Here is a 14,511-nt window from a genome sequence, read left to right as displayed (position 1 = left end):
CTTGAGTAGAATCCAACAAGCAAGTAAGCAAGAATATACAGGCTAAGAAAAATTGTGTATGCATTTTATTTTTCAAACGTGAATAAGTAAAAGAAGTTACAACTTAAATAACCTCTAAACAGAGCATTTTCATAATGGATTTCTGTGCAAGGTTTTTTTTTTGTTTGTTTGTTTGTTTGTTTTTTGTTTTTGTTTTTGTTATTGTTTTTTGCTTCACTGGCTCCCTACTTCAAAGCATGAAGAAAAATTTGTCTATGTGTATAGGATTTCAGGGCTTTTTGTATTTATATATTTGTTCATCTACCTATCTATCTATGTATGCATCTATATATATGTATTCATCACAGGCCATCCAATTAAAGGGGACTGAGTGAGTATTAGGAAACCCAGGAATAGGGTGCATGAGAGGTGTTGAATGAAGGAAAGTAAATGGGAAAAGTAATATAATTATATTTTAATTAAAACTATGACAAAATATATGGATAAGTCTAATGAAATCAAAACTTTTCCCTAAAATATTCCTTGTTTTATTGTCCAGGTAATTATGAAATTTGATATTTCAGTGTAAAAAATTAGAAGACATTTAGAGATAATCTATTAGCTTACCTTTTGTGGTAATTATTATTATTGTAATCTAAAATATGATTGTATAAAATATTGTAATTGTGTATGAGAATAATTTTGGTTTTTTGAGTCAAGGTTTCTCTGTGTAGCTTTGGAGCCCAACCTGGAACTTGCTCTGTATACCAGGCTGGCCTCAAAGTCACAGAAATCTGCCTGTGTTTGTCCCCTGAGTGCTGGTATTTAAGGTGTGCCCCACCACTACTCAGCAAGATTAACTTATTCTGTGAGTGAGGAACCTGTCTGTCTCATGTAGCCTAGGCTTGCATGAAATATGCTATGAATATGAAGATGACCTTGGACTCTTGAGTCTGATGATACCTTCTTAGTAAATGCCTGTCTTAAAGCCATATATTGCAAGACTTAATTCTCAACTAAACTTGTAATTTTTGGAATCGCTCTGGAACTCCATTTGCTTTTATATTAACTGAATAATTGTTTAAATCTAGTATGCAATTAAATAAGTAAGACTTATTTAAGTGATTTAAATTTCCATAGTGTATTCTTCTTTCTTTTCTCTAGGAATAAAAAAGACTTAAGATTACATGAACTTCCAGCATCTAGGCTTAAATGGCAAAATGGATAAGTATGAGATCATTACTTCCTTACCTGCCTATTACTTTATTTGTATTGGTAATTTTGAAAAGTTGTGTATAATTATAGGCAGCAAACAAAGTTTTTAAATCATGATCTAATTAAAAGCTTGTATCTTTACACACCATGAAATAGTTAAGGACAGACTAAAGTTCCTTTCTTCAGCTAACAAGGAACCACATTCAAGATGTTAAAAGATTGATTGTAATAATTTTCTTAAAACCTGCTGCAATGAAATCTGAAGGAAAAATAATGTGCTTGTTGTAATAATAGCATATTGAAAATATAGTATAGATTTGTTCTTTGTACATATATTGAATATGTTTTTAGCCCTTACTCTGAAGTAAAATCAATTTAGTATTTGTAACAAATGGAGTACAATTATCAACATTTTCATCCTATTCCTGGCTTTTTAAAGTGACTGTACATGATTATTTAGAACTAGGTTCACTTAAGCAATACCTCTGTAACCTATAGTGTTTTAGTGGGAGCAAGAACTTAATAAAGAGAACTGAGTAGGTTGTGTCAGTATTAGAAAATAAACAGAGAAATTGTTGAAAATTTTATTAAAACATATGTCAATTAAGTTATCTCACTGTACCATTAATTTTGAGTCTTTTCATTCAGTTAATTTTGTTAATTACAAGGATTTACTAGGAAAACATTTGTTGAAATGGAACTAAAATCTTACTAATTGTAGCTTTAAGATATAGTTTCCTTTTTTTAAGATGTGCTCTATCTTGGACAATTCATTATTGTTATTTTTGAAATTCGAAGGTCAAACATGAATACTGCATGAATATCCCAACTGATTTAATAATTGCTGATTAAGTGCTACTTCTTTTCAACTAGTTGTAAAGGCCTTCAGTGCTCTCTTTTATAAGCATAGCCAAATAGCTATTTGCCAAACTCAGATGAAATATCTGCAAGAAAGCCACAGTATCATAGAGAAGGTGAGAAAGAATGTGGAGGAAGTGAGGATTAGGTCTGTGTGGTTTCTATATATTTACAACATCTAGTTTTATTCATGTTAAACTTGGTAATTTCAAATATATTCAAGTATCTATACATTTAATCACTCTAAAGATATCTTCATCAATAATCATTAAAAGCTTCATTACTTTTTAAATTTATGACCAATAATCCTTTCACAATTGATGGTCATTGGCTGATTATTGAATAGAATTATAAAAATAGAGGAATTCTACTAATATATTTAAATAAACATTTTATAACATGGTCTAGTTTTTTTTGCATGAAATGCTCTCCTTGTGTTCACGATTTTGGGTACCTGGATTCTATTAAGGATAAGTCTTTTGTGAGGTTGTCAGACATATCAGAGCTGAGGCCATACTTTTGGATTAGTTGCAAGGGATTGGGCATTAGTCCAGGCCTGCTTCTGGTTATGCTATTTGCTTTCTGGTTGGCAGAAGTGTGAGGGGATCTTGCAGGATGCTCATAGCACTCAGAATTACAGCATGCCTCTCTCAGCATGGTGAACTGAAATCTCATGAAACCATGAGTGAAATAAATCTTACTTCCATGAAGTTATATCCATCAGACATTTTATCATAGCCATAAAAAAGTGGCTAGCACACTCACAAATATTCTTGGATTTCAAGCAGCGTAGATTCCTTTGCCCAAAACATATGTGAAAATTTATTAATCATAATAAATTATATTTTCTCATTTACACTATCTTGAAATAGTATCTATATTATGTTGGTTCTATGTTGAACTACAAATTTATCTGATTTCTCACTAAAGTCCATCACAGTCTAAATTGGACACTATTTACACAGTACAAATCTTTTCTTAGCATATAAAAATTTTAACATCTGAAGATTTACTGTAATCACGAAAAAAAAACTTGTTCAAAAGTGGTGGAAATTGGTGCTATGATCTTCATATGTCTACCCCTACTGACATACTTCTGCTGTCTAGTGACATAGCTCACATCTTAAAGATTCCACAGCTTTCTAAAGTATGGTCTACCTATAGAACAAGCATGCAAAATGTGAGACATTGAGGGACAGCTTAGATACAAATAATACCCTGTCTCAAAATATGAGACAAAGTGAAATAATATTTAAAAACTGGACATGATACAGAAATCAGTCGGTGGCACACAGCTCAGTCCCAACAGACATACATATACTTCACAATTCCTGGATATGTGGCTGAGGGAGCATCAGTGAAGAGGGCAAAAAAACTGTAAAGGTCAGAATGACCAGAAGTCTGCTGGGAATCAGACTCTTCCAGAAGTGTCAGAATAAACAACATTGGGAAAATGGTAATATTAATGTACGTATTAACACAGAAAGGGAGAAATTTTGTGGGGTTCTAACCTTAGGCAAAGAAGTAAAGGCAACTGGGAAAAAGACAATAAGCCTCTCCCAGGGATAAACACAACTTTTAGTTGTTCAATGCAGAGTGGTCAGCCTTGAAACCATATACACAGAGTCAACAAAAATTGACTCTGACTAAACTACCATATAGGACATACATAGGTAAATATAGAGACATACATGTAATAAATACATGTGTAAGTATTTACATAAAAATACGCATGTACTTATACACAGATGAATATAAATCATATATATGGATCATATATATGCATTTAATGATAATCAAGGAAAAGAAACTATGTATTTGAAGTGGGGAGGGGTAGGAGAGGAGTTTGAGAGAGGGTAGTTGCTGGAAAGCACTATTAAACCCTGAGGAAATGTATTCTAATGGTTGAAATTTTCTTATCCTAATACTGAATGTTCAATAATCAATTTATCAGTTTGGGGAAGTAACTGATGTTACAATGAGATTGAAATCAATTTCATTCTCAAAAATAAAAAGAAAAGAAAACTTTACATATTGCAGCTGCAACCAAACTGTTTTGTTTTGTTTTTCTATTCTCGCAGCAGTAAGTGGTGATATCATTTTCCACCAGGTTTATCTTCTGCAGGCACAAGGGAGAAGATACTAATTTTAACTCATAGCTCCAAATTATCCTGAACATCAAATTCATGTTGTCTACTTAGAAGAAATAGAAATAAAACAGGTACGTTTCTTGTTTTACTTTTCTTAAATGAAGGGAAGTCGCATGTTGCTTTTGTTTCTATTGACAGCTAAAAATGTTCTATTATCAATTGAAAACTTCTAAATAGTTGGTTAAGTAGCATACCTGAAATCAGAAGACTTGTACTTCAACTAAGAACAACATTGAGAACAATTGTGGCTGGACTTTTATGAACCCTTGTTTTCCTTTGAAGCAGGATCATCTTGGTCATATTTGGAGGATTGTTTTAGGTAGAAGAGTGGATACTGGGTGAAGGTTAAGGGTTTTCTGTAATGCAGCTTGTGATTTTCTCATGAAAGATCTATGAACCTCCAGAGGAGTTCTGTGTAAAGTAGTTTTCTCTGAGGCCATTATCAAGCCATCTGCATGTGTGAGTGCATTTATGTAAAACATGTGCTTGTAATGCCTGTGAAGATTGAACAAAAGGGTATCAGATCCACTAGAACCAGAGTTACCAACAGTGGGGATCTGTCATGTGGGTGCTGGAACTAAACTCAGGTCCTTGTCAAGAGCAGTAAATTCTCTCTTTCACTGAATTATCTCTCCAGATCTTAAGTAACACATTCAACATGAAGGGACATTTAAAAAAGTACTACTACTTTGAAGATGAAGTAGAAAATTCCTCTTCAGATATTCCTTATGAATTTCTTACATTTATCATATTTTATCTGAATGAAAAAAAATAAAAGTTATTCCCTGTAAACTGCCTGCACTAAAAGAACTAAGTATCAGGTTTATATAAACAGTGTATTCATGGTGAAAAGAGTATTGGGACATAGGACACAAAGTAGTAGGAACTATCTAGTTAGCTTTTAGTGGCTATTCCCATTTGTAGCTGGGAAATTGGAAGGATTTGTAGGCAACTGAGTGTGAGAGATAGGTAAAGCAGCTAACAGTAGTGCCTTCTCCCAGTGATCAGTTGTAGATATAACTTTTTTTCTACTAAGACAATTTGATCATAGACATAGGGAAAAAAATGCTATAGTCCTAAAGCCTTGTTCCTAGCATGATTTACTGGCAGCTATGCTATGACCCATGAGACTGTAGACTGGTTGTCAGAGCAAGAGAATACAAAGCATGCAATGGTGGAAAATCCCAATCCAAGCAGATCTAGGGACAGAAGGGATTTAGCCTGTATGCACCTATGGCCCCATACACTCAAGTCGAATTACAGACTACATATTTCCATATTATTATCATTTGGACAACTCTCCTAAGACACAATGGAAGAATAGGTGAAGTACTTAGTGAAAATTAAGAAACCAGAGTGATTGAAAGCTTGCAACATGTTCAGAGAAATAGAAACATTTTTGTCCAAGTAGGATTCCAAGTATTAATTGCAGTTTGATTTTAATTTACTTAATTTAATTCTTCATATGCATTTGTTTTCATCTTCACACAAGCCTCTCAGTGTCTATTGATGGGAAAGTCTCAGAAGGTCAGATTGAAACAGACAGACACACGGTGATATTTTCTAAAAGAACAGCTGTTCACACTCCAGTTCACGTTTATATTATAGAATAAAATTGTATTTAATTTGGGATTGGATTCAATGTAATAGTTACCTCTGTATAAAGACAGATAAAACAATATATACTTTATGAGACTGGACACAGAAGAAATGTTTGACTTTTGCAAATATAACCCAGTAAAGAGGAACAAATAATTGCCTTTCTTAGTGTTAGCTGGTAGATGTATGATATTCAAATATATTTATATTTTAACTTGTTTCTCAAAAAGGTGATACCACATTAACATTACTAATGACACAAAAAAGCTACTGCAAGGAAGACCCCAGACTTTCTAATAATTTGTCTAATGCTAATGCTCTCTGTCCATGTACGTAGTTTTCTCTGATAGTTCTTCCAGAGTTCATGCTGCTATTCTCTTTAGTTCTTCCTATGATATAAGACACAATATGTAATTTTTAGCCTTCTCATTTATAGTTCAAGTTCCAACACAAAATGAACATTTCTGTTAAGTAAGAGAATCATTTGGGATTGTTTTAGTTAATGGGTATCCCATACAGATGACTTTGAATAAATTCAGACAGAGAATAAATATGTGAAAACAGAAAAGACATTTGACTGTGATAGAATCCTCAATGAGATTAAAAATAGCAAGCCTGTGTTTCCTGTACTAACAAAATTTCTTAATTAAACAGAGCTGAAAACAAGTATTTTTTTTTTTAAATTTCAAGTAATACATTAAGAAGGTAAGAGTTACAACGCTTATGCTTGAGAAAAATGAGGCTATTTTGTCACTATGAAAGCTAATTTCTCCTTATGTGCAACAGAAGAAGAACAATTTTTTGAGTGATGATGAGATCTGTCTTGTTATAACCAGAGTAATAGAAATGAAACTAAAATAATGCAATATTTCATCCGTGAGATTAGCAAAATGAAGTAAGTGTAAAAGTGTCACACTTTCCAGGATGTAAGAAATGAGACTTAATATTTTGGTATCGCTGAAGCTACAATCTCACTGAAGTCTGATACAGCACACTTCAGAACTGCTAAAGGCTGTTAGGGGATATACTCATGGTGCTATCTGTGACAGCAGCTGAAAACCAGATGAGAGGAAAGAGGAAGGTGGACCATTTCACCAACCATCAAACTGATTTTGACATAGTTATCTAAAATACAGCATGAATGTTAAATGAGAAATGAGACAGGCTAGCAATACACTCAGTGATGTAATAATGCATCACATTTTTATTTAAAGAATCCTGATTTATACCTTTTGTGAACTTTATGTCTTTTAGTCTTTATGGCAAATTTGTAGCTACCAATAGGAAAGTGGTGTTTTTAACCTAATGTTATCCTGAAATATCTCACTGTGAAGTTTTGCTCAAAAGCTAAATTTTAGGTGAAAGGGCACATTTCTTCAAGTATATTATTTACCCAATCATAGTAATTCAAGTAGAGGTTCATATTTGATATTCTACATAAGTAAATATGTGGCAACATCGGGAAGTTATGCCAAAGTTTACTGGGTTTTGTTACTTTCAAAGAAAGTATTTGTGAAAGTAATTTTTAAAATGATGGCTATGATGCCTCTGATGGCTACATATTACTTCCAAGGTGACTAATTTTTACTTTGTGCTTGTAGACAGTTACTTGAAAGAAATGTAAGTATTCCATTTACTTGTGTGCCACAGATTATATATTTCTAAATTACTTTATTGTTCCCTGCATTTTAAAGATTATTCTGAATATTTTTGTGAGAAAGTAGGTATCTTTCTGGAGAGCAATTATTACCAGGAAGAATTGTGGCTCTTGCAATACACAGCTGGGTGTGTAAAACTCTGTATAGTGCTGTAGAGATGGAGGGTCTCAGAAAACTGCTGCACCTGTGGAAGTCTACTCTGAGAATATCAGGAGCTGTCCTTAAGAAAACTTAAATGGAAGGTTTTGAACAATAGTCTTTCATAGTCTATTTATTATTAATAAATTCTGATAGGTTCTGGAGAATCCCATTAGCTTTGCACAGTAAACCAAATCAAATAGCAGTGAACAGGAAAATATTTTAACATCAGGGAAATGCGATTATATTTCTTAGTGAAATAAATATATAAAGCATAAAATTGCATTTACATAATGACTATATGATACATATGAATCATTCAAAAATGGTAATTTTTAGTTCTTGTACCTGGAAAAATTGGCAGGATTGAATTTTATATGAATAGTTTAACATTGACATCATTAATGCATTTTCATTTTACTTAAAGATTTCTTTCTTTATTTTATTTTACATGTATGATTGTTTTGCCCATACATATTTTGTGCATCAGTGCCTGCTTGGTGACCTTAGAGGCCATAAGACATGATCAGATGACTTGGAATTGGAATTACAGTTGGTTGTGAGTTGTCATGTGAGTCCTGGGAATCCTCTACAAGACAAGTGTTTTTAATTGTTGGAGCATTTTTCAAACCCCAGCTTTTTACTTCCAATACCCATGTTTTTACTGTCCATTAGCTTCTGCATGATGCATTTTCTCCTGATAATCCTTAACAATTCATCCCATTTTTATTACTTTACTTTTCTTTTTCTCCTCAGGTTCCTGATACCTTTTCAAACTTTTTCATATTTATCTTATTATTTTCACAAATTTCTCACCAAGGCTGATGTCAAGAGATATACAAGATTGAAATAATTTCAATGATTATAATATCCAGGAACTTGGTAGTGTGATAGGGTAGTGATTATAAGAGGAAGACATCAGATCTGGAATTTTTTTCTCATGTTCTTTTCATTTCTTTATCCCACATTTAACAGCTGTGCTTGTTACTTGACATTATTTTCATGGAAGCCGTTAGAGATGGGTTCAACAGAAGCAAATCTGTGATATGTACCCATGTTTGCCTTTGGTTTGATTACTGTCCTTTTAATTATGAAGTACCATTATTTACCTCTAAATGGAAGTGAGGATTTTAATTTGAATGATATTATCATTAATTAAACTATTATAAAGCAATGTAAATACACACATAGGTGAATTTATGTAAACCCATAGACATTTACTCAGATTTAACATCTAGCATTCAAATCTTACTTTGTTAATGAGAACACACGGCCATTCTATAACCCATTACTATTTGGAAAGTGTGGTGCTTTGAATAAATTTTTCCCCATAAGTCTCAGACATTTTAATACTTTTTTCCAAGTTAGTTGTCATTTGATTAGTAGGATATGTAACTGTGAAGGAGGAAATATGTTGTGTCAGATGAACTTTTAAGTTTCAAAAGACTAGGGCTGTTCCTGATGTAGTTTCTACTTCCAGTTTTTGCTATGCCTCCCTGCTTGCTGCTGTGCCCCTCCCCCCATTGATGGTGATAGGCTTCTATTACTCTGGCACTGTAAGCTCCAAATAAGCCATTCCTTTTTAAATTCCCTTGGTCATGGTGTTTTATCACAGCACTAGAAAAGCAACTTAGACAAAAATTACATAACATACAATTCCATTTTATCTTTGTGAAAAAAAAAAAGTATTCAGGATTTTCTCCTCCATTGTTTTTTTTTTTTTTTTGAATATGTGGCTACTCCCATCTTCCCAGAATTCTATCACATACTGAAGTGTTTTCTCAGAGATTGGACACTATAGGCCCCAACGGAATGATTTAGCTTAGGTATATAGTCAGGTCTTGGTGTATGTTAGAAAATCGGATATGAACAAAAGATTTAGTTGTTTCTGTCTGATGCATCAACATATACATGGAACTGCTTCTGAGAAACACACCAGCAGAATCCCTCAGCCACATCCAGCTTGGTTTCACTCAGTTGATTCTGCTAATAACACAAACAAATCATCCTCTGCATGCAGAAGTGTCAGACGCTCTGCATGTACTCTTGTGTCTGCATCCAGGCAGCAAAGACTGCTTAAACTGATGCTGATATTTATTCATGTATTCAGAAAGAATTAAACCACTGTTGTTTGTTAGAGTTGTTAACCCCCAAACAGTATATTTTTTTCTATGACTGTATTTTGTTTATTGTGTATTCATTTTAAGTGATAGTCTTTATTTTTAATCTGAAACAGTGTTTAAAAGCACACTCAGAAATGTATTCAGAGACAGAGCAAATCCCTTCAAGTGGGATGGGCTCTCGAAGTCCCTCCCACCCACCAGGGCAAAATAACGTGATGTGAAGGCTCATTACTACTTGTTTTCTTTGAACTATTAGAAAGCACTTAACCAATTTGTCTGTGTTCTGAAATTGTTGAAATTTATGGAAGGAGTACAATTAAAAACATGTATGAGAATTCTAATCACAATTACTTTTATATATGACTGGAAGATAGATATATACATATTAAACTAGCTTATATAACCTATTAATTTAATTAGCTTGTTCATTGGTCCTAGGGAAATATATGGATATGTTTTGTCCGGTAGTTATCACCAAAACCAAAGACTAATGATGGAGCTTGCTGTGTGGGAGGAAAGGTAAATCAAACACAGCAAAATAAACAACAACGAAACAACCCAAGCTAAAACAAAGTGTATGTTCTTTTATAATCTCCACTTATTGTTCATCTGCTGTGTTGTTAGTGCAGAAAGATGACAGAAGATACAAAAACAGCACTGTGTATAAACTGCATATATTTTGTTCAGCAGAGGCTAATTAATTTGTCTAAGTTTAAAGTTATTAAAACAAGTGAATAAAAGATATCACATTTGTCCATTTTTGAGTTTTTCAGATATACAAGCACTGAAGTTATTTATTCTCTTATATTAATTTTAAAAATTGTCATAAATGGATCGCCTCGGGAACCAGATCGCTTGCTTGTCTATCCTAAATGCTCTCCAGGGTGTTTATAGAAACCTCTTTTCCCTGCTCGCCCACCCGACTGCCAGAAAAATGTCTATTCTCAATGTCCATGCCTGAGAGATCTTTGATTCCTGTGGGAACCCCACTATTGAAAAGTTTATCTCTACATCTCAAAAGGTCTCTTCAGAGCTGCTGTGCCCAGCGGTGCCTCCACTGTCATCTACGAGGCCCTAGAACTCTTCGACGATAAGACTCGCTACACTGGGAAGGGTGTATCAAAGGCTGTTGGGCACATAGATAAAACTATCGCACCTGCTCTGGTTAGCAAGAAACTGAACGTTGTGGAGCAAGGGAAGATTGACAAGCTGATGATTGAGATGAACAGCACTTAGAATAAATCTAAATTTGGTGCAAATGCCATCCTGGGAGTGTCCCTGGCTGTCTGCAAAGCTGGTGCCACAAGAAAGTAGGAACCCCTGTACCGTCATATCGCTGACTTGGCTGGCAACTCTGAAGTCATTCTTCCAGTCCTCGCTTTCAACGTGATAAATGGCGGTTCCCACGCTGGCAACAAGCTGGCCTTGCAGGAGTTCATGATCCTTCCCGTGGGGGCTTCCAGCTTCTTCGAAGCCGTGCTTATTGGGACAGAGGTTTACCACAACCTGAAGAATGTCATCAAGGAGAAATAAGGGAAGGATGCCACCAATGTGGGTGATGAGGGCGGGTTTGCGCCCAACATCCTGGAAAACAAAGAAGCTCTGGAGCTTCTGAAGAACACAACTGGGAAGGTGGGCTACACGGACCAGGTTGTCATTGACATGGACATGGCTGCCTCTGAGTTCTTCAGGTCTGGTAAGTATGACCTGGGCTTCAAGTCTCCTGATGACCCCAGCAGGTACATCACACCCGACCAGCTGGCTGACCTGTATAAGTCCTTCATCTGGGAGTATCTAGTGGTGTCCATCGAGGACGACTGGGAGACCTGGCAGAAGTTCACAGCTAGTGATGGCATCCAGGTGGTTAGGGATGATCTCACAGTAATCAACCTTAAGAGGATTGCCAAGGCTGTCAGTGAGAAGTCCTGCAACTGCCTCCTGCTCAAAGCCAACCAGATTGGCTCTGTGATCGAGTCTCTGCAGGCTTGTAAGCTGGCTCAGTCCAATGGCTGGGATGTCATGGTGTCCCATTGATCTGGGGAGAGGGAGGACACTTTCATCGCCGAACTGGTGGTGGGGCTCTGTACTGGGCAGATCAAGACTGGTGCCCTTGCCGAGCCGAGCGTTTGGCCAAGTGCAATCAGATCCTTAGGCCACCTGGCGCCCTGCTGAAAACCCCAGCTTTGTGATAACATTATTGGCTGGGTCATTGTTTCTGTCATCTCACTTCCAAGCTAGTGTCTGGAGCCCAGTGTAATCTCAGGGGTGGCCACAGGGAATATCCCCACCCCAGCGATTCTACATACAAAATAAAAGCCTCAGTAAGAACCAAAAAAAATTGTCATAGATAATCACACTTAACAGGCCCATAACAAATTCAAAGTCATCCTGAAGGACTGTGTAAATGTAGAATCCAGAGATTATTCTTTTGTTGTGACAGCCATTTATTTCTTTTAAACCTGAAAATAAAATCTACTAAGACAGGAAACAAAGGAAATGTTTTCAAAATAAACACCATTAACAAAACGCATTTCTGAATAACTTATATCAAGATAACTGAAAGAAGGTAATTTTAATGAACCTGTAATTTAAAAGAGAAACCCATCTTCCAGAGTTGAATGGCCTTACTGGCATATGGATATTTTGGCTTGCAGTATTATGGAGGATCATATTCATTTGGAATCAGTCAGAAAATCTTGAAATATTTTTGATTTGGGACAATGGAGTTTCTGGTGAAGTAAAAGTATGAGAGAAGGGCTCACACTGTAATGACTTAATGAGACACACAGGAGAACTGAGTAGTAGATGTCTCCATCCCAAGGAATCTACAGGAATGAGTGATTTGTCACAAGCTGAGAGTAAATAAATAATTGATGGCATATTAAGTTACAGCATACCATGAAAGCAACATATGTAAGAACACTGGGGAAGCTATATAGTTGGCTGAATAGGTATCTGTTTTCACATTTACAAATCAAAACCAGTGTAAACACACACACATACACACACACACACACACACACACACACACACACACACACACACCATTGATGGATGAGTAGAAATCAATATGAAAATTTTCTACAGGCAGTCCTTAAGATATATATATATATATATATATATATATATGTGTGTGTGTGTGTGTGTGTGTGTGTGTGTGTGTGTGTGTGTCTCCAAACAGATGCCAATTATTCAAAGCTATTACTTTCAATAAAGTGTCAAGATTTGTAGATTATGTTTTAAGCCTGTTGCCCAGTATAATAAACATAACTTAGATGTATCCTAAGAATAAATTTTCACCTTTATGAAACTCACTCATCTATGCTTTGGCTTAGTTTCGGTTTCTATTTCAGTGATACGATGCCATAACAAAAATCAAATTTAGGAGAAATGGGTTTATTTCTTTTAAATTTCCACATCACAGTCCGTTAGCAAAACAAGGCAGGAGAGGACATGATGACAAGTATCTGCAGGCAAGAACTGAAGCAATTACTAAGGAGGAATGGTGCTCACTGACTTGTCCCTCCTTACTTTCACCAGTTCATTTTCGTATGCATCTGAGAACAACTAGTCCAGTGACAGGAAAGTGCCACTCACAGTGTAAGGGGATCTTCCACATCAACAATAAATCAAGATAACATGCATAGGCTAGCATACAAAACAATTTCATATGGGAAGTTTCTCAGGTGAGGTTCCCTCTTCTAAGATCACCTTACTTATATCAGATTGACAAAATAAAAGCAGGAAAACAGGACATGCCTTATATATTTTACAAAGGAAGTGAACCAGTGAGTGAATTCTATTCTTAGGCATCTGTAAAGGTTAGTAACAAAATCAAGATGTAAATGTTGCTAGGATACTTATGGATAGTCCCTACCTAAACTTCTCATTTTACCTACTCATATGTAAGAAAGGAAATGGCTTTGTGTTTTTATACAAATGGTCTGAGTGGGAATTTCCATGCTGAGGTACATATGTAGTGTATTTGATAGAGCAAGCTACAATAAACCCAGTCACCTACCATGTAACAGTTGGCCTAGTAAATGATTATTTTCAGTTCCAGTCTGTAGGGAGTATCCCATCAGTGCCTGTAGCGCTGAAAGGCCCATTTGGGCGTGGCAACAGGTACGAAGAAGGGATGGGATAAAAGAACTGGGAAGGAGGCTCTCACCCTTTTTGGAGATTCAGGTCAGTTTTGGAGTGCATCTGAGACTGGACTTCTCAGAGTGCCAATCTGGTTATCGGCCTCTCCTGTGAGTATTTCTTCTTAGTGAATATATCATTAATAACCATATCCCATTTCGACTTTGTTCCCTTTCTCCAGTCTGCAGAAGTAATCAGCAGCAGTATATATTCATAGGACAAGGAACATGCCAATGTGTTATATTTACTGTTTTCTGTTCTTTTGTTTTTATGATACCTAACATAATAATACATTTTGCTTAAAAACACACATTTGTTTGTTATAAAAATGTGGAGTTTATAGATTTCTCAGTGTCTAGAATACTGGCAATAAAGAAATGAAGTAACATGCCAGAAGAAGCATGGCAGTTTATGGCAGAATGAGGGTCTCTCTAGGATGTAACTTCCTGTAATAATAAGTCTTTCCACCGCAGCCACAGGGGCGTTTTCTGCCAGGCTGCCGGCATTCTACCCACTTCCATGTTAAGATCCCAAGAAACACACAGAGACTTATATTAGATACAAATGCTGCTAGGCCAATGACTAGGATGTCTCATCTGCTAGCTCAGTCTTAATTATCATAAATCTATATATTTAATAAGACTTATC

The 14,511-nt window shown here is 35.5% G+C and overlaps 1 pseudogene; it reads left to right on the top strand.

Annotated features, from left to right (window-relative positions):
- The first annotated feature begins 10,525 nt into the window (after positions 1-10,525).
- LOC100766129 lies at positions 10,526-11,909 on the top strand (annotated as a pseudogene).
- The last annotated feature ends 2,602 nt before the right edge of the window (positions 11,910-14,511 follow it).

This window comes from Cricetulus griseus, chromosome 5, assembly GCF_003668045.3.
Source record: "Cricetulus griseus strain 17A/GY chromosome 5, alternate assembly CriGri-PICRH-1.0, whole genome shotgun sequence".
NCBI classification, from domain to species: Eukaryota; Metazoa; Chordata; class Mammalia; order Rodentia; family Cricetidae; genus Cricetulus; species Cricetulus griseus.
This window is presented reverse-complemented; position numbering and strand designations above follow the sequence as displayed.